The 22,970-nt window shown below is 43.0% G+C and overlaps 1 protein-coding gene across 4 annotated transcripts in view; it reads right to left on the reverse strand.

The window, feature by feature from the left end:
• Positions 1–22,970, reverse strand: part of LOC138759418 (protein kinase C alpha type) — a 286,911-nt gene that overhangs the window by 170,067 nt on the left and 93,874 nt on the right. The gene's annotated exons all lie outside the window — the stretch shown is intronic.

The raw sequence follows: 22,970 nt of genomic DNA on the forward strand, positions 1-22,970 counted from the left end.
CATAATTTGGCATGCGAGGGGGCCCATTCATGGACTACCATCATAATTTGGCATGTGAGGGGGCCCATTCATGGACTACCATCATAATTTGGCATGTGAGGGGGCCCATTCATGGACTACCATCATAATTTGGCATATGAGGGGGCCCATTCATGGACTATTATCATAATTTGGCATGCGAAGGGGCCCATTCATGGACTACCATCATAATTTGGCATGTGAGGGGGCCCATCCATGGACTACCATCATAATTTGGCATGCGAAGGGGCCCATTCATGGACTACCATCATAATTTGGCATGCGAAGGGGCCCATTCATGGACTACCATCATAATTTGGCATGTGAGGGGGCCCATTCATGGACTACCATCATAATTTGGCATGTGAGGGGGCCCATTCATGGACTACCATCATAATTTGGCATGCGAAGGGGCCCATTCATGGACTACCATCATAATTTGGCATGTGAGGGGGCCCATTCATGGACTACCATCATAATTTGGCATGTGAGGGGGCCCATTCATGGACTACCATCATAATTTGGCATGTGAGGGGGCCCATTCATGGACTACCATCATAATTTGGCATGTGAGGGGGCCCATCCATGGACTACCATCATAATTTGGCATGTGAGGGGGCCCATCCATGGACTACCATCATAATTTGGCATGCGAGGGGGCCCATCCATGGACTACCATCATAATTTGGCATGCGAGGGGGCCCATTCATGGACTACCATTATAATTTGGCATGTGAGGGGGCCCATCCATGGACTACCATCATAATTTGATTACTATGGCAGGGGTGCTCTGGGAGTTTTCTATCCGATGCTTGATTCTTTCCAATTTATTTGCTGGTGACCGCATTTAGTTGGAGGTTAGTATGGTTTTTTTTTCCACTTTTTAAAATTTTGTTCAGATTTTTGTTTTTTTCTACAACTAGTAGAGATTGGTCTATTTAGATAATCACAATGTATATCTCAATATTGGAATACAAGGTGAAATTGTCAAGGATTTTTCACTTTTTAAAAGAATTATATACAACAACATATAATTGATGTGACTCATATTTTGTATTGCATTATATAAAAGCTATACAATTCATATCTAAGCAATTTATACATGTAATATTTCTTATCAAATTACAGTAATAAAAATAATTAGAAAAGAAATAGAATCGATGTTCAAACTGTGGTGAATACAACAACAAATTTTTGTATGAAGAAAATCTCTGCTTTTCTTTAAAGTCACTGGCCACAGGACATTTTAGACTCACAGATGGTTTCTATTTAATCCCGAACAGTAAAGCTTGCCCTTGGTCCTGCAATATTGTCAGCCAGGACACTGACACTGGAAACTCTGGAGTGAGGCTACAACCACCAACCTTTTACACAATATCTGAAGATTTACCAGAATGGGGAGGGAAGGATATTTTACCTCCAAGTTGCTAATAGTGGTAGGTGATGTGGTCCATGTTGGGTCCTGTGAAGTAGACATTTTGAGATGCTAAGGGTTTGGACAGGCTCCACTCTGTTGATAAAACTCTCTCTGATTCAATTGTACTTTTGTGGCATATTAGCTGCATGGCCATTACACTGTGAATGGGAGTAATAGGTTTGTGGCTCACTCTATTGATGGTGCCATTTTCCTGTGGGACTGAACAAGGGATAATTGTTCCATGCTCTAAAGTCTAACGAGGTTTCAATATGTCATTCAAGATTATCACAATCTGGAGCAGGTCTTTTTGACACCTCCAATGTCTCCCATCTGCCCATGAACTTCTGACTGACACCAAAATGTCCTCCTTCAGTGGCAGGTTCTGCTTTCTTTCAGTAGTCATTATCCATACAGCAACACACTCCTGCAACCTCGTTTGTGCTGCTTCACCTTCAAGTCCCAGGTGATGGCCATTTTGAGATTAGAGGCCTGCCCTGATTGTTGGCCCAAAGACGTGGAGAGGAAAAGGATTCCAACAAGTCTGTTGATAAATTCTCAATCTGTCCCCTTTCAAATTCAGTTGTTTAAAAAAGTAATTCCAAGTTCTTGTCAGACAATCTGCTCTGAAAGCGGTCATTCTCTTCAGGAACTGGGACTGCATGTGATGTAAAGGAGCCTGACGTCAACATTCGAGATTTACCATTCATTACTCAAGGACAAGAGGTTCTTGCTTTATAATCAAGCTTCTGAAACTAAAAATCAAAAATGAAAGGCTTGAAGATCTCAGCCATTTCAAACATTTGTTGAAGATTCAACCTTCAAACTACATTCTGACCAGGACAAAATGCAACAAACTACAATCTGATCAGAATTCAAACGCTCCCAATACAGTTGCCAGAAAGAAGTGCAAAAACTACAATCCAACCAATACTCAATGCAACAAAATACAGCCCGATCAGTACACAAAACGCGAAACTATCATGTGACCATGATCATGTGACACAGATCCAGTCCAATCAGGATACATGATCAAGTTACATGATAAACCAAAATCCAAATACAAGGAAAACAATCCAAATTTAAATGCAAAATGAAATTTAGTTACATGATTCTCGAGATTGAGAAACCATTCCGTTCACAAACCAATCTTTTAAGTTCTTTCCTACTGGAACGGGAAACCAGTTCTAGAATTTGCAGTTTTCATCTTGTTTTGACAAAAGAATATCATTCCACATTAAGTAAATGGATCTTTAGTTAACAAGGCAGTGAGTTTGATTTCATTATTCAGCCAGCCAGCATCAGGCTGCTATTTCGTGTAGACTGAGGAACACCTTCCTCCCCACCACAACTGTTCAGGCTTTTACTCTAATCCCCTCCCCCGCAAATGTCTCACATTGAACCAAGTTTGCCTGCAGTTTTTTCCTGAACCGAGTTTATCAGCTCAATTGCATCTCATCACCTAATTCCATATCTAACATCATCTGCTTTCAACCTGCCGGTTTCTATTAAACTCCCACACCCCCCATTTTCTTCTCCTGTCTCCTTTCCTCTAGGTCTCTCTCTCTTTCCTTTTCCCTCCGTCTCCTTTCACAGAGCCAAAATCAATTCTCACCTGTCCTCTCTCCTGTCCTCTTATACTCAATTAACATGGTCAGTTGGTCTGTACTCCTCCCCTTCCCATTCTTCCCCTACCCTTTTATTCAGATGCTTGTCTATTTTCACTCACACTGACCAATAACTGGTAATTCTGACTGGCCCACAGGGAAGAAAATCTCAGGGTTGCATATGATATAATGTACAAAATCTGACAATAAACTGAATCTGAAATCTGAAGAAGGACTCAGGCTTGAAATGTCAGTGATATATCTTTACCTTCTATGGTCACTGAGAGATCTGCTGAGTTCCTCCAGCATTTTATGTGTTTTTTACTTCAACCTCAGGGCAGACTCCTGCTCATCCTTTCATCCCAGATTTTCCTTCCCCACGCACCCCCCACCCCACCCAGAATCAGCCAGCCAACCATTCTACGGCACCAGAGCTCATCCTGCTGCCATGTCCCATCACACAGCAAGATCCATTCACCTGAGTGCTGATTGATTGATGACTCAGCCTGCTGTGACCTTGCTGCTGTTTCCATATCTTGTCTTTCACCTTTTGGGAAGTTATTTTGTTTTCATTTTCTCAACAAGCCTGCTGCTATTCATTTTGACAAAGCCAGTGTTGCTAAGTAAAAATCCCATAGAAAAGGCAGCTTTTCTTCATGCACTTCTTGCCAAAAGTTTTCATTTTACCTCATCACTTATCCCACAGCAGCCTGGGTACCACTTGAGAATGTGATGCACGAACCAATTTAACCAAATAAATCAAAGCCTCAAAATAGCCCTATGAAAATATTCAATCCTTGAATTTTTTTTAGGCATCTAGCAGAGAAACAGGCCCTTTCAACCCATGAGCCCCATTAACCTACAACCCCGGTTTTTTTGAATAGTGGGAGGAAACCGGAGCCCCTATGGAAAACCCACGCAGACACGGGGAGAACGCAAACTCGTTACAGAGAGTATGGGATTCGAACACTGGTCCTGATCGCCGGCGCTGTAACAGCTTTGCGCTAAATGCTACATTAACCATGCTGCCCACAAAATGTAATGCCAATCTTAACAATAAGCAAAAAGAATCTAAAAATTCTAATCGTGAAATATTAGAGGGAGAAACTAGATGATGAGATGAAGAGTTCAGCATGAAGAGATGGGAGCAGAGAAGCCAAGAGATGTGATGATGAGTTTCAAGGTTCAGGCAGAATAAATGAAGAAAAATGGTATTGAGTAGTTAATGGGTCATCAGGCAGGAGACACATTTGTTCTACAGTAATAGGCAAGAGGAGTCAAGAGGTAAACTATGTTGGAAGGTGAGTGGTTGGAATCGAAGGGCAATTCTGAAGCAGGCCACGGCCACCCACTGGATACTTCATTGTAAAAAAAAGTCCAAAGACACTGCAGGAAATACTTAACAGCACAGGGCTCACTTCCGGACAGAGAAACAGAGTTAATGTTTCAAATTCGAGACTCTTCGTCTGAAGACACAAAATGTAAAGTCTGTTTCTCTTTCCACAGACGTGACCCTGAGTCCTTCCAACATGTTCTATTTTTATGTCAGATTTTCAAAGAATTTTTTGATTTTAAATGAACAGGGGCGAGAACTATCAACTGCATTTTTTTTCTCAAAACTTTATTTATTAATTTTAACATATGAAGAAAGTAAGTAATTCACGTACATAAAAATACAAAATAAAGTAATACAAGTACAAAGTAACATAGTTAATACAATACCAATCTCAGCATCTCCCCCTAACTAAGACTAAAAAAAACTATTTTTAACCCCTAAACCCCCCCTCCCCACCCCCACGATAAAGAGTGAAGAATTAATACTATTAGTATAATAAAAAAATATAAAAAATATATCTTTAAAAAAAAGATCGATATATATAAAAAACAAAAATATTAATTAAGTATTAATTATTAATCCAAAAAAAATTATTATATAATATATATGAAAAAACAAAAACAAAAAGAACTTAAACGAAAAAAAACCAACTAATAATAAAAAAACTAAAGAAAAAAAAGAAAAAAAAGAAAACATATATATATATCTTTTTTTTATATATAGAAAAAATATATAATAAAAAAAAGTTTTTTTAAAGAAAAAAAATGATTAATTCAAACTTATTTAAATTGTATATAATCAATGAATGGGATCCACTTTAACTCAAAAAGACATCTTATCTTGTATAGAAAAAGATATTCTTTCCATAACCAAACAAAACTTCATCTCTGAATACCACCTATCTAAAGACAATACATTTCTATTCTTCCAAGTAATCGCTATACATTTCTTGGCCACTGCCAGCGCTAAGTAAATAAAAGAGAAATTTTGGAAAGGTATTCAATCTGTATTTAATAATCTATATAATCTTCATATTGTATTAGACCCTGATATATTTTTATTGGGAATATGCAACCGTTGATTGATTTAGAATTAGATAACTGCATTTTGAATTGCTGGCAGAGATGCTATGGACAGAGTGGCCTCCAATGATGTCACATCCTTTAAATCAGTGTTAAAGGCATTAATAATTTCTTCAATGATGTTCGCTTCCTTTCTTCAAAAAATAAACAGCCTGTGCAGGGTTTTTTTTTTAAAGGTTATCCCTCAGGATCAGAGTGGGAGAATTGAATTATTCTGGATGGCATTCTGAGGTACCAATTAGACAAGCAGCAAGTAGCCTGTGGCCAGGAGGAAATGGAACAGCATGCTGGTCTCCCAGGCCAGCTGTATGCGGCTGTCACACACAATTCTACAATGCATTGCTCCTGCACAACGACAGAGAACCATAGCCACTGAGAGGCAACTCGTCCGGCAAAGTGCAGAAATTAAGTAAATGTCACACTTAAAAGGCTACTTTTTCCTTGTTGGGAACCAGCTTCACAGGAAGCAGCCATCACAATCTCAGCAGCAGAACTGGACCAATCGTCCGAAGTAAACACACAGAAATGCCGGAGGAACTCAGCAGCCCTCGTTGCATCCAAAGGAGGTAATAATATATTACTGACATTTTAAACCTGAGCTCTTCCTTAAGGTATGAGTAAAGAGCAGGCAGGTGTCTGAATTAAAATGTGGTAGGGGAAGGAGTACAGACAAAAGGTGTTAATTAGATATAGAGAGGAAGCCAGGAGAGAGGAAAGATAAGAATTGATTGGAGGATGGGAGATTTGGCTCTGTGAATGCAGAGCTTGGGTTAGGGAATCAGAGAGAAGGGGGAAGAGAGCAAGAGAAAGGGGACGTAGAGAAAGATGGGTGGCGGGGGGTGGCTAACAGAAACCAGAAAAGTTGATGTTAATGCCATCTGGTTGGAGGGTGCCCAGATGGAATATAAGGTGTTAGTCTTCCAATTTGTGATGGCCTCAGCCTGGCAAAGCACAAGACCGTGGACAGACAAGTCAGCAAGGGATTGGGGCGGGGAATTGAAATGGGTGGCCACTGGGAGATCCCTGCTATTGCCGAGGTGCTCAAAGATTGGGCTGCAGATTTCTACTAAACTGCCACCGTCGACTTTCCTAAATACACAGAGCTTCATGAATCTGGAAGTGCCAAAGCTGGATTAGGTCACAAGAAATTGCAACATGCAGATATTTGAACAACTCAGTGGTTCATGGCAGCTTCTCTAGTTTCTGTTTCCACCTCCTCACAGTTCTTCGGGATGACATGGACCTTCTCAGCAGCTGCAAGATGTTGCAGACTCTGGGGAGCCACAGACCAGCGCAGACGACCAGAATCAGGGAGAACATACCCCTCCACCCCGGTGAGGAGAAGCATAGGTGACAACTTTATAGGACAGTGATCATGGAAGCAGACCTGCAAGTAGATCAGTGGGTGAAAATCCAGAGCAGCAGACAAATGATGTGGTGGGGGCTCAGGAACTGAGCAGCCCACACAAACTGTGGGTAACGCAGTCAGGGATCTGCACGGTCTGCTGGAGACAGGTGCATAGGAACCAGGTGTTGGAACTGGGATTCTGGAGAGTGCTGAGGGCAAGAAGGGCTCCTGAGGGACCTCAGGTGCTGAAGGCTCCCTGATCATGTCAGACATTTGGATCTGGAGCTTGGGTTGTTGATGAATCAAACAGGAGTCTGTGCAGCTACAGAGGCTGTGGGAGCGCTGGACACTCAGCAACTCTGAAGGGACTCTCTTTTGCTTCTCTTTCTCTCGTACTGTAAGGGCAATACTAATTGCAACTCTGTCTTCCTTACAACAAGCAAAGTTAATCAGGTTACATTTTTAATGTATTATTACGTGACAATAAAAGGAACTTTAATGCTGACACCACCCTTATCACACTTTCCCTTACATACATTCTTCTTGTGGCACTGAACATCAGGTCGACTTCCAGCTTAATTAACAATTCCTGGGCACTTGGCCCGAGTAAATGGCAGTGCAGTTATTTTCAATGAATCACTTCCTATTTACGGATGCCTCAGCTCATGACATCGTGCAAAGAGTTAAAATTATCATTAGATTGTGGAATTTTACTCTGTATAATTACAGTTTCCATGAATAGATCTGGAGTTTTGTTACAAGTGGTAACACCTGCTGTGTTAACCAGAATCTGTCCTCAAAATACAGAGCTACAAGAATACCAGGTTTTCGTTCCTATACAGTGATGCCTCAAAGTGGAGAGATATTCTCTCCTCCCGGCACGCAGCCACAGGATTCCCAAGGCAATTAGCATTGATGAAGAGCTTCTGATGTCAACATTGTTGTTATGCAAGAAACAGGGTATATTTTAACAATTTACAGCAGGGCAGGGACCACTGCTGTCTTCAAAATACAAACTTCACCATGTTTGAAGTCTTTATCTTCAAACACTCTACTTCAGGGTAAACTCAAAATTATGGTGATTTCATGATTGACATCTGCCTTCATTGAGAGGTAGTTCCAAGATGTGCGGATTTTGTAGAGTTCTGTTTTGGTCTTTTTTTTTTAAATCGGGGATGGTGTGTGTTTAGCACATGTTTAGTGTGATGTCCATTCTGGCACATGCTTCAGTGAACAAGTTAATGATGACTAAGCCTCTGAACACATGCCTCCAATCGCACCTACAACAGGCTCTCAACACAATGGAGAGATGTCACCAAAGCTGTTTGCAGAAAATTTCCCAGATCCACATGGAACACAAAAAGAACCAATGCTGGCATTCCCTCCCAAGTCAAGGTTCCCACGATCAACATTTTAACCACATTTAGCCAAGAAAAACAAGTTGTTCACTTGTTGAATATAAAACACCTAAAGCAGACACTCCGCTCTGAGCTCTGACGCAAGATGACCAGGTGGGCAGAGGATCCAAGGATAAGACCATAATATTATAGGAGCAGAAGTAGGCCATTCAGCCCATCGAGTCCACTCTGCCATTCTCCCACAAAGCACCATTCTCCTACCTTCTCCCCATAACCTTTGATACCCATCAATCTCTGATGTTCTCAAAAGTCTTGAAAAAGTGCAACATTCCCATTAATTTTGGAGAATATCTCGATCCTGACCACTTGCAATGGAGGTCTATTCAGGCTGGCACTGTGAAGATGGTATCCCTTCATTGGATGTGCACCAAGATCCAGCAGGCACCACTGCATGGCCAACCAACCTCATCAGTAGCAGTTTCCGTGAATAACCTCAGCGGCCACCTCACAACCCAGCAAACTGGTGAAGAAGCAATTATGCTTATCCCACAGCAAGATCCCAGAACTAGCAATCAGCCACAAGCAGATGGACTGTTGTATTGCTGGGTGGATAATTACAGAGCTGGATCCTCTCCACTGAAGTGAAGAGTTTCATACAATCTGTCCCAATTTGGATAAGGACCTAAAAGTAGTAAAGCACTCCCTCAGCTCTGGATTCTGGGCTGAAGCCTCTGGAATCAGCCTTGATGCCACAATCCTGAGGGAACGTGGTGAACAAGTCAGTTCTCCTGGAACCTAAAGGAAGCTCAATCATAAATGTCACACAGAAATTGCTGATGGGCAGAACAGTTGGTGTAGCTGTTAGCACAAGTCTTTACGGTGCCAGCGATCGGGATTCGAATCCTGTGCTGTCTATAAGGAGTTTGTACGTTCTCTCTGTGTCTGTGTGGATTTTCCCTGGGGCTCCGGTTTCCTCCCACCATTCAAAATGTACCAGGGGAGAAGGTTAATTGGGAGGCATGGCCTTATGGGCCGAAATGGACTGTTACCATGCTGTATGTCCAAAGTTTTAAAAATTTAGAAGTTACAGCGAGTTCTTTCCACCTGCTGGAAGCTGCATAGTCTCAAATAGCTCTGTATACATTGGAGTGGAAAGTGCTTACATCTTCAAATGTTATTTTTAATATTCACACTTGCTGTTGCAAAATTTCACGTCAAGCATTAATTAATCATGGTTCTTGGCAAGAGAAATTGGTCCATAACCTGATAAGTTATATACAGACTTCAGAGATTTGTATTTCTGTTTTCCCACACCCGCTCAGGACACCCCGAAGCCCTTCCAGCCAATGAAAATTTGAGCCCAATTTGCACACAAAAAGATGTAGAGGGGATGAACTTAGAGCATGGATCAGTATGTGGAACAACGAAGCTGTGGCTGTCGCAGAAACTTGGCTGAAGGATGGGCAGGATTGGCTGATGCAGGTACTGGGGTTTAGGAGTTTTAAAAGGAATCAGATGGGAGGAAGACATAGCATTACTGGTCAGGGATAGCATCACGGCTATAGAAAGAGAGGTCAATGCAGAGGGAGTTGGTGTGGGTGGAAGTCAGAAATAGGAAGGGAGCTATCACTGTGCTAGGAGTCTATAGACCCCCAAATAGCCCTTGGGACACCAAAGAGCAGATAAGCAGGCAGGAAATACAGGTTTGCAGTTATGGGTGATTTAAACTTCCCTAAATTGGCAGGAACCTACTGACTACAAGAGGGATAGATGGGGTTGAATTTGTCCGATGTGTTCAAGAAGGATTCCTGCCACAGTATGTGGACTGGCCGATGGGAGGAGCAGCATACTGGATCTAGTTCTGGGTAATGAACCTGGTCAGGTGGTAGACCTCTCAGTGAGGGAGCATTTTGGTGAGAGTGACCACAACTCCCTTAGCTTCAGCATAGCTATGGAAAAGGATAAAAACAGACATATTAGGGAAGTGCTTAACTGGGGTATTACGAAGGGATGAGGCAGGATCTAGTGAGAGTAAATTGGAAACAGATGTTTAAAGGTGAAAGCCCAGAAGTAATGTGAAGGAAGTTTAGGGACCTCTTGTCCCACTGGGTCAAAGACAAGATGGTAGGAAAAGGGAACCATGGCTGACAAAACAGGTGAAGCAACTAGTCAAGAAAAGAAGGAAGCATATGTTAGGTGTAGGAAGCAGGAAGGGGTCATGAGAAATACATGTTTCCAGTAAAAAGCTTAAGAAAGGAATTAGGAGAGCTCGAAGGGGGCATAAGAAAGCTTTGACGTAGGATAAGGAAAACCCCAAGGCATTCTATGCATATGTGAAACACAAAAGGATGACAAGAATGAGGGTGGAGCCGTTAAAGGATAAAGGGGGCAAAATGTGCCTGGAGGTGGAGGAGGTCCTAAATGAATACTTTGCTTCAATATTCACAAAAGAAAAGGACCTTGATCAGGGTGAGGTCAGAATAGTACAGGACTTTGTGATGGACAATGTGGAGATTAAAGAAGATTGATTAGTCCCTGGGGCTGATCACAATCTACTCCAGGTTAGTCTGGGAAGTGAAAGAAGAGATAGCTGGGGCTGTAGCGATTATCTTTGAATTCTCTTTGGCTGCAAGGGAGGTGCAAATTGTTTAAAAAATGTAATAGGGAGAATTCTGGGAATTATAGACTGGTGTCTAACATCTGTGGTGTGCAAACCATTAGAGAGGATTCTTAAGGATAGGATCTATGAACATTTGGAGAAGTACAGTCAACTCAAGGATAGTCAGCTTGGCTTTGTGAAGGAAAGGGCATTCCTCAAGTATCTAATTGTTTTTTGAGGAGGTAACAAAATAAATTGATGAGGGTAGGGTGGTAGATGTGGTCTACATGGATTTTAGCAAGGCATATGACAAGGTCTCCCATGAAAGACTCATCCAGAAATTCATGAGGCACAAGATAAATGGAACTTTGGCTATGTGGATAAAAAATTGGGTTGCAGGAAGAAAGCAGAGAGTAGTGGAAGGCAAGTATTCTACCTGGAGGTCAGTGACTAGTGGAGTGCCGCAAGGATCTGCTCAGGGACCCCTGCTCTTTGTGATTTTTATAAATGACCTGGATGAAGAGGCGGAAGGATGGGCCAGTAAGTTTGTGGATGGCACTAAGGTTGGAGGAGTTGTGGATGGAGCTGAACATTGTCAAAGATTACAAAAGGATAGAGTCAGGATGCAGAGTTGGAAGAAAAGGGGCAATGAAGTAATGCATTTTGGAAGGAGAAACTAGAAGGCTGAGTACAGGGTTAAATAATTGGATACTTAGGAGTGTGGATGAACAGAGGGACCTTGGGGTTCAAATCCATACATCCCTCAAGGTCGCCAAACAGGTTGATGGGATAGTTAAGAAGGCCTATGGAATGCTGAGTTTCATTAATACAGGGATTGAGTTCAGACATAGAGAGGTCATGTTGCAATTCTACAAATCTCTGGTGAGACCACACTTGGGATTATTCTGTTCAGTTCTAGTCACTTCATTGAAGGAAGGATGTAGAAACTAGGAAGAGGGTGCAGAGGAGATTTACCAGGATGTTGCCTGAATTGGAAAACAAGTTTCATAATGCAAGGTTAGCAGAGTTGGAACTTTTCTCTTTGGAGTGCAGAAGGATGAGAATAGACTTAATAGAGATCGACAAGATTATGAGATAGGGTGGACAGCCAATGCCTGTTTCAAACACCAGAAGACACAATCACAAAGTTAGGGGAGATATCAGGGATTTTTTTTTAATATATACAGAGAGTTATGTGTGTGCCTGGAATGCCTTGAATAGGATGGTGGTGGAGGCTAAAACAATAGGGGGATTTAAGAGACTCTTAGACAGGCACATGGATGAAAGAAAAATAGAGGGTTACAGGGTAGGGTGGGTTTAGTACTTTTTTATTAAAAAAGTCGGCACAACATCGAGGGCAGAAGGGGTTGTACTATGGTATAGTGTTCTATGTTCTATCTCCGGTTATATGATCATGAAGAGATTTTTTACTTCTCCAAACTTGGGCCTCTGCACCCCGCCTCTGCAACTGTATCTTTGATTTCATCATCAGAAGTCCATCGTCAGTATGAATTGGAAACAGCTCCTCCTCACTTTCAACACGGGTACACCTCAAGGATTATGGGCTTTGCCCACTGCTCTACTCACTATACAGCAATGACTGTGTGGCCAGGCACAATTCCAATGCTACTAATTTGCCAATGACACCACAGTTGTTGGCAGAATCACAAACAGCAATGAGGAAGTGTACGGAGGGAGAGAGATCAGCTCATTGAATAGCATCACACCAATAACATTGCACTCAACGAAAACCAAGGTCATGATTATGATCTCAGGGGGAAGTCAGGAGAACATGAACCATTGAGGTCACAGTAGTGGAGAGGGTCAAGAATGTCAAATTCTTGTATGTCAACATCTCTAAGGATCTGTCCTGGTGCCTCCATGTTAATGCCATCACAAAGAAAGCTTGGCAGCAACTATACTTTGTGAGGTGTTTGAGGAGATTCAGTATGTCACTGAAGACTCTCAAAAACTCCTACAGGTATACCATGGAGAACATCCTGGATGGCTGCATCACAACCTGGTACATGGGTGTCAAAGCTCAAGATGAGTAAAAAAAAACTCCAGAGAGTTGTTCACTTGGCCTGTGTCATCACAGGCACCAGACTTTACTCCATCGAAGACATCTACAAGAGGTGGTGTCTTAAGAAAGCAGCCTCTATCCTCAAGGATCCCCACCATCCAGGCCATGCTGCCTTTATGAGAAAGCTAAATGAGGCTGAAGACGTGCGCTCAGCGGCACAAGGACAGCTTCTTCCCCGCTATCATCAGATTCTTGATCAATAAACCAAAGACACTGCCTTACTTTGCTTTTCATGTACTATTTTTGTTTTTGTATATGGACACATTTGCACTGTGAATGCTGCCACAAAACAATGAATTTTGTGACTTATAACAATAAATTCTGATTCTTGTGTTGACAGAGATAAATGTTTGGAAGAATATAAATGTGGAATGATTTACATTTGATTGAGGGAGCAGATCAGGCCATGGATTAACTCATGTACAGCACTTCCTCAATGGGAGGACAGAGCAAGATCCCAGATTTTTATACTCAAGTACATTCCATTCTGCAAGCCCACTCTTCCTCTGAACTTGATCTGTCATTGAATGAAATGGTACCACACAGCAAGTGGCTAACAGCATACTCAATGGCCTGAGAGGAGTGGGATCAGTCACATTCCTGTGAATACCCCAAGAGTAAACTGGACAGTGTGCTTTAGGGCAGGATTACTGGTCAATGCAATTCTGATCTGAGTGACCCACTAAGGGCAATGCTGCATCGAGCGATGCATTATGAACCAATGAAATTTGTTGCCAGATTTTCTACATCACAACCAATTAACACTTCAAAAGACAGTAGGTGCTTTGAAATTGTAGCTACCCTCCTAGGACCCGGGTGTGATTACTAGGTCGTGCATGCAGGATGCACCTTTCAAATCGCAGCCAGACCTACCTGATAAATCACCAACCTGACAATTTAAGGGGGATCCTGCCCCAGCAAAGATATGGTGAGTGACGGGTCACGAACCCACCAGAGTTTCCGGCCGTCAGTCGCATCCCCCTTCCCCACCCCTGTCAGTCGTCCCACCACCAGCAACGTGCCACTGCAAACAGGGTGGGGGGACTTCTGCCACAGTGTGCTGCTCTTGTTCGTGGTAACAGCTCAATATGGGAGTAAGAGAGCATAGCCGTCTTCCTTACCCACATTCCCCCTTGCTAGCGCCAGAGTTGTTTCAGCAGCATGGGAGATGAGCCTTCGCTGCGAACCAGACCACACTCTCCCCCCCCACCCCCCCTCATTCGCATCAGTAACCACACTTCCCCTATTTGCTGCAGAAACCACTCTCCCTCCATTAATGGCAGCAACCACTCTGCCCCATTCACAGAAGCAGCACTTTAGCCAGGGTTTTCCTTGTGACAAACACACACAAGCACCAATGCAACCAGAGTAACCGGGTTGGCCATTTCCTCCTTCAATTCACCAGAGCAGGATGCCCGGGTAAGTTTTACTAGGTCCCCTGACCACCTCTGAGGTAGGTCAGGGATCCAGTTGGACTCTTTCAAATTGCCATATGCCTGGGTTGCTAACCATGTAAATTGCCCGGTTAACCCCACTTTACATGGCAGTTTGAAAGGGCCTAATGTCACTTCACCTTTATGACTTCACCAGATTCGAAATCTCCCCTCACAGGTTCTGGGCAAAGTTCGTATCAGAAGGAGAACAGAGCAGATGCTCAGCGTTGAAGTGTTTTTTTAGGGTTGTGAACATATTGCACTTTTACGATGAACCACATCTCCGATATTCAGGGAAAAGAAAGGGTTTATTTTTAGTGAGTCATTTAAACATTTCATTTTGTATCTGTGGGTACAGTCCATGTTAGAAACAAAGGTTCTTGTACATGCTAACTTGTACAATGTTAATCAGATCAACTGTGCAGATCAGAATGCTTTGCAAATATGGTCTCTTAGTTCCCTTCACATGTTCCATCTTCCCTGTCCAGGCTGGGCACTAACATTGAGAGGAGAGGGGTTCCTGAGTAACAGCATAACCAGACTGGGTACCAAGTATTAACATATGACAAAGACATGAAGGCACATATCACTGCATGGGTCACGTGTAACATATTCTGTATGACTTGTCATTGCAGGTAAGTTAAGTATTGGGGTTGATTTCACGTAGCACTGAATGAAGCAGAAACAAGGCATTGTAATTGAAGCCACATCTTTTGATTCAGTGAACCCACACATGAGCAACAAACACATGCAGGCGCGTGTGCATGCATGCAAATACAATCTGACACAGCCAGTCACAATTATTAACTTGGAATTCTAGCAACCGTCCCTCATGATCACCCCATGACCATCTTGCACTCTGTGCTGGGAACAGAGCTTTTCCCAACATGAAAAAGAACATCTATCCTTATCCCATCACTAGCTATGAGGTGGCACCCCTCACAATTTGATTGCCACTCTTCCTACAGAACCACTGGTGTGAATAAAACACGCTGAGCCATTCTGTAATACAAGGAGCTCTAGAAAAACAGGGTCTACTCCTTTCCCTCCCAGAAGCAAAGAGAATGACTCCCCTCATACCATCTCTCCATGCATCCTCATTGGCACTGGGGAGGCACATGAGGTGGGGGAAAACACTGCAGATTTTGTTTCTCAGGCAAAAACAGTCCTTGGGCAACTTCTCTGGACATCAATATACAGGGTTCACTTCTGAGGAAGTTATTATGAAATTAAGGAAAGCGGCTGATAAATTTCTGTTTATGCCCACACTGCCAAGCTAAGCTCAATGCTACTGTATCACCCTCAGTCTCGTCGGCCCTCACAGTGACTGTATCAGCAAGGCATCATCAAGTAACAGTCAAACTAATCTAGCCTGCAACAGTACCAACAATCTCAAGCACTTTGATGCCATCTAGGATAAGGCAACAACTTGACTGCCACTGCATCAACTACCAAACGCATCCATTCCTTAGCACAGTGTCAACAAGCTTCACTGCACTTATTGGGCAGCTACGCCCAAACTTGCCAACTCTATCAACGTTAGGGATGAAGGTAAGCAAACAACTTCAAGCCACTCCAGGAAGCAAATCACTGAAGGTCAACAGATGCTCAAGAATGCAGCTGAGCATCACTTTGAAGGTAATTATGGATGGGAAATAAATGCTGGCCTTGCCAGAGATACTCAAGATTCCAAAAATTAGTCGAAGAAATGCAAGAAGCATAGTGAACAAGGTAGATGAGTTTAGAGCATGGAAAGATACTTGGGATCATGATATTGTGGCAATTAGTGAGACCTGGCTACAGGAGGGGCAAGACTGGCAACTTAATATTTCAGGATACATTTGTTTTAGATGTGATAGATCAGGGGGTAAAAAAGGGGGAGGAGTTGCTCTGCTTGTTAAGGAGGACATTACTGCCGTGAGGTGGCAGGATGGTCTGGAGGGATCGTCCAGTGAGGCTGTTTGGGTGGAATTGAGGGGTGAAGGAGACATGAGGGTGCTAATAGGGGTGTATTACAGACCACCAAATGGGCCAAGAAAATTAGAGGAACAAATTTGTAGGGAGATAACGTATATGTGTGAGAATCATAAGGTAGTGATCATGGGAGATTTTAACTTCCCTCACATTGATTGGGATACCCATACAGCTAGAGGGCTGGATGGGCTAGAGTTCGTTAAATGTGTTCAAGATTGTTTTCTAAATCAATTAGTAGAAGAACCGACTAGGGACGGTGTAATACTAGATCTCCTGTTAGGGAACGAGCTAGGTCAGGTATCGGACATTAATGTTGGAGAACAAATTGGGTCTAGTGATCATAACTCTGTTAGTTTTCAGGTAGTTTTAGGGAAGAGCAAGGAGGGGCCTAAAGTTGAGGTCCTGGATTTGAGAAGAGCAAATTTCGAAGGAATAAGAAGGGATTTGGGGAGTATTGAATGGGACAGGATATTTTCAGGTAAGGATGTAAATGAAAAATGGAGGATATTCAAAAAATAAATTTTGAGGGTACAGAGTAGATATGTCCCAGTGAGGATAAAAGGAAAGGCTGGAAGTCATAGGGAGGCTTGGTTTTCGAGGAATATTGGAAATTTGGTTAGAAAAAAAGGGAGGTGTACAAGAGGTATAAAGAGCAGGGAGCTGAGAATTTGAAGGAGGACTACAAGGAGTGTAGAAGGAATCTTAAGAAATTAGAAAGGCCAAAAAAAAGCACGAAGAGGCTTTGGCAGACAGAGTAAAAATAAATCCAAAGGGTTTCTATAGGTACATTAAAAGTAAAAGATTAGTGAGGGATAAAACTGGACCCCTTGTAGATAGCGAGGGTAGGCTGAATGAGAAGTCAGAGGAAATGGGGGAAATTTTGAATGATTTCTTTGCCTCGGTATTCACTAGGGAAAAAAATATTGAACCAGTTGAAGTAAAGAAAAATAGTGGGGAGGTCATGAAGCATATAAGGATAACCGAGGAGGTAGTGATGGCTGTGTTGAAAAAGATAAAGGTGGATAAATCTCCAGGACCGGACAAAATATTCCCAAGGACACTCAGGGAAGCTTGTGGACAGATAGTGGGCCCATTAACAGAGATATTTAGGATGTCACTGGCCACGGGGGTAGTGCCAAAGGATTGGAGGGTGGCGCATGTGGTTCCTCTGTTTAAGAAAGGGTCCAAATGTAAACCTGGGAATTATAGGCCCGTGAGTCTGACGTCTGTGGTGGGTAAGTTGATGGAAAGTGTTCTGAGGGATGGTATTTACAAATATTTGGAGGTACAGGGATTGATAGGGAGTAATCAGCATGGTTTTGTCAGGTGTAGATCATGCTTGACAAACCTGATTGAGTTTTCGAGGGGGTTACAAAAAAGGTTGATGAAGAGAAAGCTGTGGATGTTGTCTATTTAGACTTTAGTAAAGCTTTTGACAAAATTCCCCAAAGGAGGTTAGGAAAAAAGGTGGAGGCATTAGGTATAAATAAGGAGGTAGTGAAATGGATGGGAGGTGTCAGAGAGTAATGGTAGAAAACTGTTTGTCCAATTGGAGGCCAGTGACTAGTGGAGTTCCTCAGGGATCGGTCCTGGGTCCACTATTGTTTGTTATATATATTAACGATCTGAAAGTAGGGGTGGAGAATTGGATAAGCAAGTTTGCGGATAACAAAGATTGGTGGTGTTGTGGACAGTGAGGAAGATTACCATAGATTAAAAGGTGATTTAAGAAGGCTGGAGGTGTGGGCTGAGAAATGGCTGATGGAATTTAATACAGATAAGTGTGAGGTGTTACATTTTGGAAAGGCAAATCTAAATAGGTCATATGCATTAAATGGTAGGCTATTGAGATGTGCAGAGCAACAAAGGGATTTAGGAGTGATGGTAAATAGTATCCTCAAGGCTGATAGTCAGGTAGATGGTGTGGTGAAGAAGGCATTTGGAATGTTGTGCTTCATAAGTCAGAGTATTGAATTCAAGAGTAGGGAGGTTATGATGAAATTGTACAAGGCATTGGTGAGGCCAAATTTGGAGTAATGTGTACAGTTTTGGTCACCAAATTATAGGAAAGATATAAACAAAATAGAGAGAGTGCAGAGAAGGTTCACGAGAATGTTGACAGGATTTCAAGGTTTGAGTTACAGGGAAAGGTTGTGCAGACTAGGGCTTTTTTCTCTGGAGCGTAGAAGATTGAGGTGTTTAAGATTTTAAAAGGGACAGACAGAGTAAATGTGGATAGGCTTTTTCAATTAAGAGTGGAGGAGATTCAAACTAGAGGGCATGGTTTAAGATTGAAGGGGGAAAATTATAAGGGGAACATGAGGGGAAATTTCTTTACGCAAAGGGTGGTAGGGATGTGGAATGAGCTTCCGGCAGACGTGGTTGAGGCGGGATCATTGGTTACATTTAAGGATAGACTGGATAGTTACATGGAGAGGAGAGGACTGGAGGGGTATGGACTGGGTGCTGGTCAGTGGGACTAGGAGGGTGGGGATTTGTTACACCATGGACTAGTAGGGCCGAACTGGCCTGTTCTGTGCTGTAAGTGGTTATATGGTTAAATTCTGAAAGACAATCTTTCCAAGATGCACGACCAAAATATTTGTAATCTTCTTCCGCTACTCCGAAGAAGCCCAAAAGGCTTTATAGACAATGCAATTCTCATACCTTCACCAGGTAGGAAACACAGCTGCCACATCAGCATACCAAGACCCTTCAAGGAAATATGCTATAGGCTAGGTAAATTATTTTTAGTGAAGCTAACTGAGGGATAAATACAGGCCAAGTTAAGAGATCATCACTGCCCTTTTGAAAGGTCTGTCAAGGTGTTGACCGAACAAGTTATCTTCAATTCAGACCTCAAACAGTGTAGCATTCATTCAGTACTGCCAAGTCTCCAGTAGCGTAGATTCCCTGGCCAGTTCTCAAACACATGGCAGTTGTGGTGGAAAAAATGTGTTTGAGATTCCTACAGGAGCAGTCACAGCATAATGACGATCACCAAAGCTGCTGGAGATGTTTACAGTCGTGGGAGAGTCTAGGACCAGAGGGTACAGCTTCAGAATAAAGGGAAGTCCCCTTAGAACAGAGATAAAGAGGTTTCTTCAGAAGGGGGGGGGGGGTTTAAATCTGTGGAATTTATTGCCACAGTCAGTTGTGGAGGCCTGGTCACTGGGTAGATTTAAAGTAGAGGCTGATAGGTTCTTGATTAATAAGGGCATCAAAGGTTGAGATCAGATCAGATACTATTTATTGTCATGTAATAAAATAGAAATATATTACACAAAATTACCTTTAGTTACCATTAGCATTAGTATTTTCCAGCACCCTTTACAGTCCGAGAAAGCAAAACAAAAAGGAGTCCCCTCAGTGCCACTAAGTGGCTCCAGCGCTCCCACAGCTTTTGAAGATGCATAGTCATCTGTTCAGTTTGAACCATTGGCAACCTGACCCAGACCCCAGCCTCCGACCCGATGAGAAACCCTTCAGTGCCCAGGGACCTTCAGGACCCTCCTTGCCCTCAGCATCCCCTCGAATCCCAGTTCCCATACCTGGTTCTCATGACCCAGTCTCCAGCAGCCTGTGTGGGCTCCTCACCCACAAGTCATCAAGAGCTCACCGCCTGTGTGTCCTTCAGCTGTGGGGCCCCTCGCCGGTCCCCCACAGTGATCACCTTCTTTATGGTCATCTCCTCTCCTTCTCTTTCACAGTGGTGGAGCAGGGGCTGGGTTCTCCCCATTCCTGATGCCCTGCACTGGTCTGTTGCAATGCCGGAGTCTGCAAACCCTCGAGGCCACTGCTACGCACAGGTAATGCCAACTTTGCCCATAGTAGCAAGATTTAAAAATAAAGAACCGTCGGCAGCTTTAAAAGGCCATTTAAAGCCTATGTGGAGGCATCGGCAGTAGTACCGGACAGAACGACCCTGCAGGGAAGCACTATCTCCTTTCTCTGCAGGTCCACATCAGCACTGCTGTTACAGAACCTCTGCCATTTTCTTTTATGGAGAGAAGGCAGGAGAATGGGGTTGAAAGTGAACACACATCAGCTGTGATTTGATTGGTGGAGCAGACTCAATGGGCCGAATGGTAAAATTCTATTCCCACATCTTATGGTCTGAGGTTTATGGTCTAAAATCTCTCCATGGTGTTTTCAAACATTCTGCTCTCAGCCAACATCACCTGAACCAGAGTAAATGGTTGTCTCATTATGACCTGGAGCTTTTGGTTTAAGTTACACAACAGCACTAACCACAGAGATTATTTGCAGAATCCCTGGCACTGCAACAAACCAAAGGAATGCCATTTATTTACTCCTGCAGCATCCCCTATCTTAAATGTTCCAGTATTGAAGCCCCAATGCCCTTTCAGGTGTAGTCACACTGCAGCTCTGTCAAAGTTACAGCAATTGGCCAACTGGCCACTGTCAGTTCTCCTTTTGTGAAATGGAAAAAAAAAATCAGGGGAGTGTTAATCGGCACATATAAGAACATGTGTTCCAGAGTGACATGTCGGGGAATTGTATTGATGAGATTGCTTTAAACTGCGGGGACTCGAGAGGTGAATCATGGACACTCAGTGGCTCACAAGATTTCGGATCAGAAGTCAGTCCATCAGGTCTGCTTTGCCATTCTAATCATGAGCTGATCCATCCTTCCACTCAGCCCCACTCCCTGGCCTTCTCCCAATAACCCTTGATGCCCTGACTAATCAAACACCTGTTAATCTCTGCCTTAAATACACCCAACAACCTCACTTCCGCAACTGCCTGCGACAACAAGTTCAACAGACTCATGTCCCTTCAACGAAATAAAAAATTCCACGTCTGTTTTAAATTGATGTCCTTTTTTCCTGAAGTTATGCCCTCCTGTCCTTGACACCCCTACCATGGGAAATATCCTTGCAACATCTACTCAGCATTCAAAATGCCTCCATGAGTCTCCCCCCTCCCCCCCTCTGCACTCCAACAAGTACAGACCTCTTATGCTAACCCTTTCATTCCTGGCATCATTTTGTAAATCTTCTCAGAACCCTCTCCAACACCAGCACATCTTTTCTCAAATAAGACTTTGAAGGGATTCTCTTTTGCTTCTTTCTCTCTCGTACTATTAGGGGCGCCGGGCGACACTAATGGTGACTCTTCGTTTGCCTTATGACAGGCAGAAGAAAATTTCGTGTAATATTACATGTTCGGCATGAGTACACAACAATAAAGGAATCTTGAAAGGGTCAACAGCCCAATTAGCCTCCTTTTGTTATCAGAGTAAGAGATCGAGAGATCAGGATTTCAGCAAATGTTTCTTTCTCTCGAACAAAATCACCTTGAGCAGGTGATGTGGTTACAGCTATAGGCATTTCCTGCCACGACTTCTTCAACAACGTCAACATTAAAATACAATTCTCCAGGTGGAAAGTTTCTCAGACTTTCAAGAGAACACGCTGGTGTGGTAGAAGTGAAAAAAAAAATCAGTATTGGTTCTGCAATACTGAATGCCAACAATAATTTGGAATGAATTAAGAATATAATTCTGCATTGGTACAAAGCTTTTTCCCAGTGTTGACTCATTGAACTGGAACCAGAATGGTCAGAGACCATCCCATGTACTCAGATTTTGCCATAACTCTTTCTCATCCCACAGCACTGAGAGAATCCTGGCAAAGCAGGAACGGAATGGTGCCACGCAAAGTGCTGGAGAAACTCAGGTCAGGCAGCATCTGTAGAAAGCAACAGAAAGTCGTATCTCGGGCTGAAAGCCTTTCATCAGTAACATACAGGAATGGAATGGTGTTCTTTCCAGAAACCAAATAACCAGAGAAATCTGTGGGTGTGTCGATGCTGGTCCTTAATTTATTCCGTGACGTGGAGAGAGACAAATTGGGAATGAGAAAGGAGTGATCAGGGGTAAACCGTGTGAAAGTGAGTGCAGCAAAGGGAGGGAAATGTTCCAGTTTTGTACAAGTGCAAAAGTAGCACCAATATAGCAACTTTTGTCCCTGAAAAAGAGTGGAGGGACTGATCACTGTAGAATATTCTGGAACAGTCCTCATTTTTAATCCTCTGCACACTCAATTCTCCTTCCTGCCACGTTACTGGCTGCCCTGGTGCTGCTTCCTGCTGTCATACAGAACTTGAATATTTCATCACCTTTGCTGCCAAATTCACACAGCACAACTCTTACTCTTCCCTTTCTTGAGAGACAGATCATCGCTCAACCACAATACACTGCCGGTCAGCAGTCCTGATGGCAACATTGAGCTTGGTTCTTAGCGTGGAGAGCAGCAGGCTCAGTGAGTGGGAGTTTAAAGGCATGGTGATCAGTGTCACACAATGACAATAAGATATCCTTTGACTTTTCATGTGAATTAGATTTTCAGATCAAAAGCAACTTCAGAAAGGTAGGCTTTAAGAAGACGGGAGGTGTAGAAAGGCAGCAGACTGCAGGAAACAAGTCAGAGACTGGAGTTTGGAGCAGCTGAAGGTGTAGCCATTGGAGATTTAGATCTATTTGGAGGGCTGTTTTGGAAGAACACAGAGGCTTGTGTGAAGTTGCAGAGACAGGGAACAGGTTAGCCAGGGAAGGATTTGAATCAAAGGTGAGAATTTGAAAAGCTGGAAACTGCACAGTTATGCCCAGGGGAATAATTGAAAATACAAATGCTGCCCTCAATTGCTTCTGACAACCTGCTAAGTTGCTTACAAACGCATTCAGTTCTGCAAC

This window comes from Narcine bancroftii, chromosome 3 (assembly GCF_036971445.1).
Source record: "Narcine bancroftii isolate sNarBan1 chromosome 3, sNarBan1.hap1, whole genome shotgun sequence".
Classification (NCBI taxonomy): Eukaryota; Metazoa; Chordata; class Chondrichthyes; order Torpediniformes; family Narcinidae; genus Narcine; species Narcine bancroftii.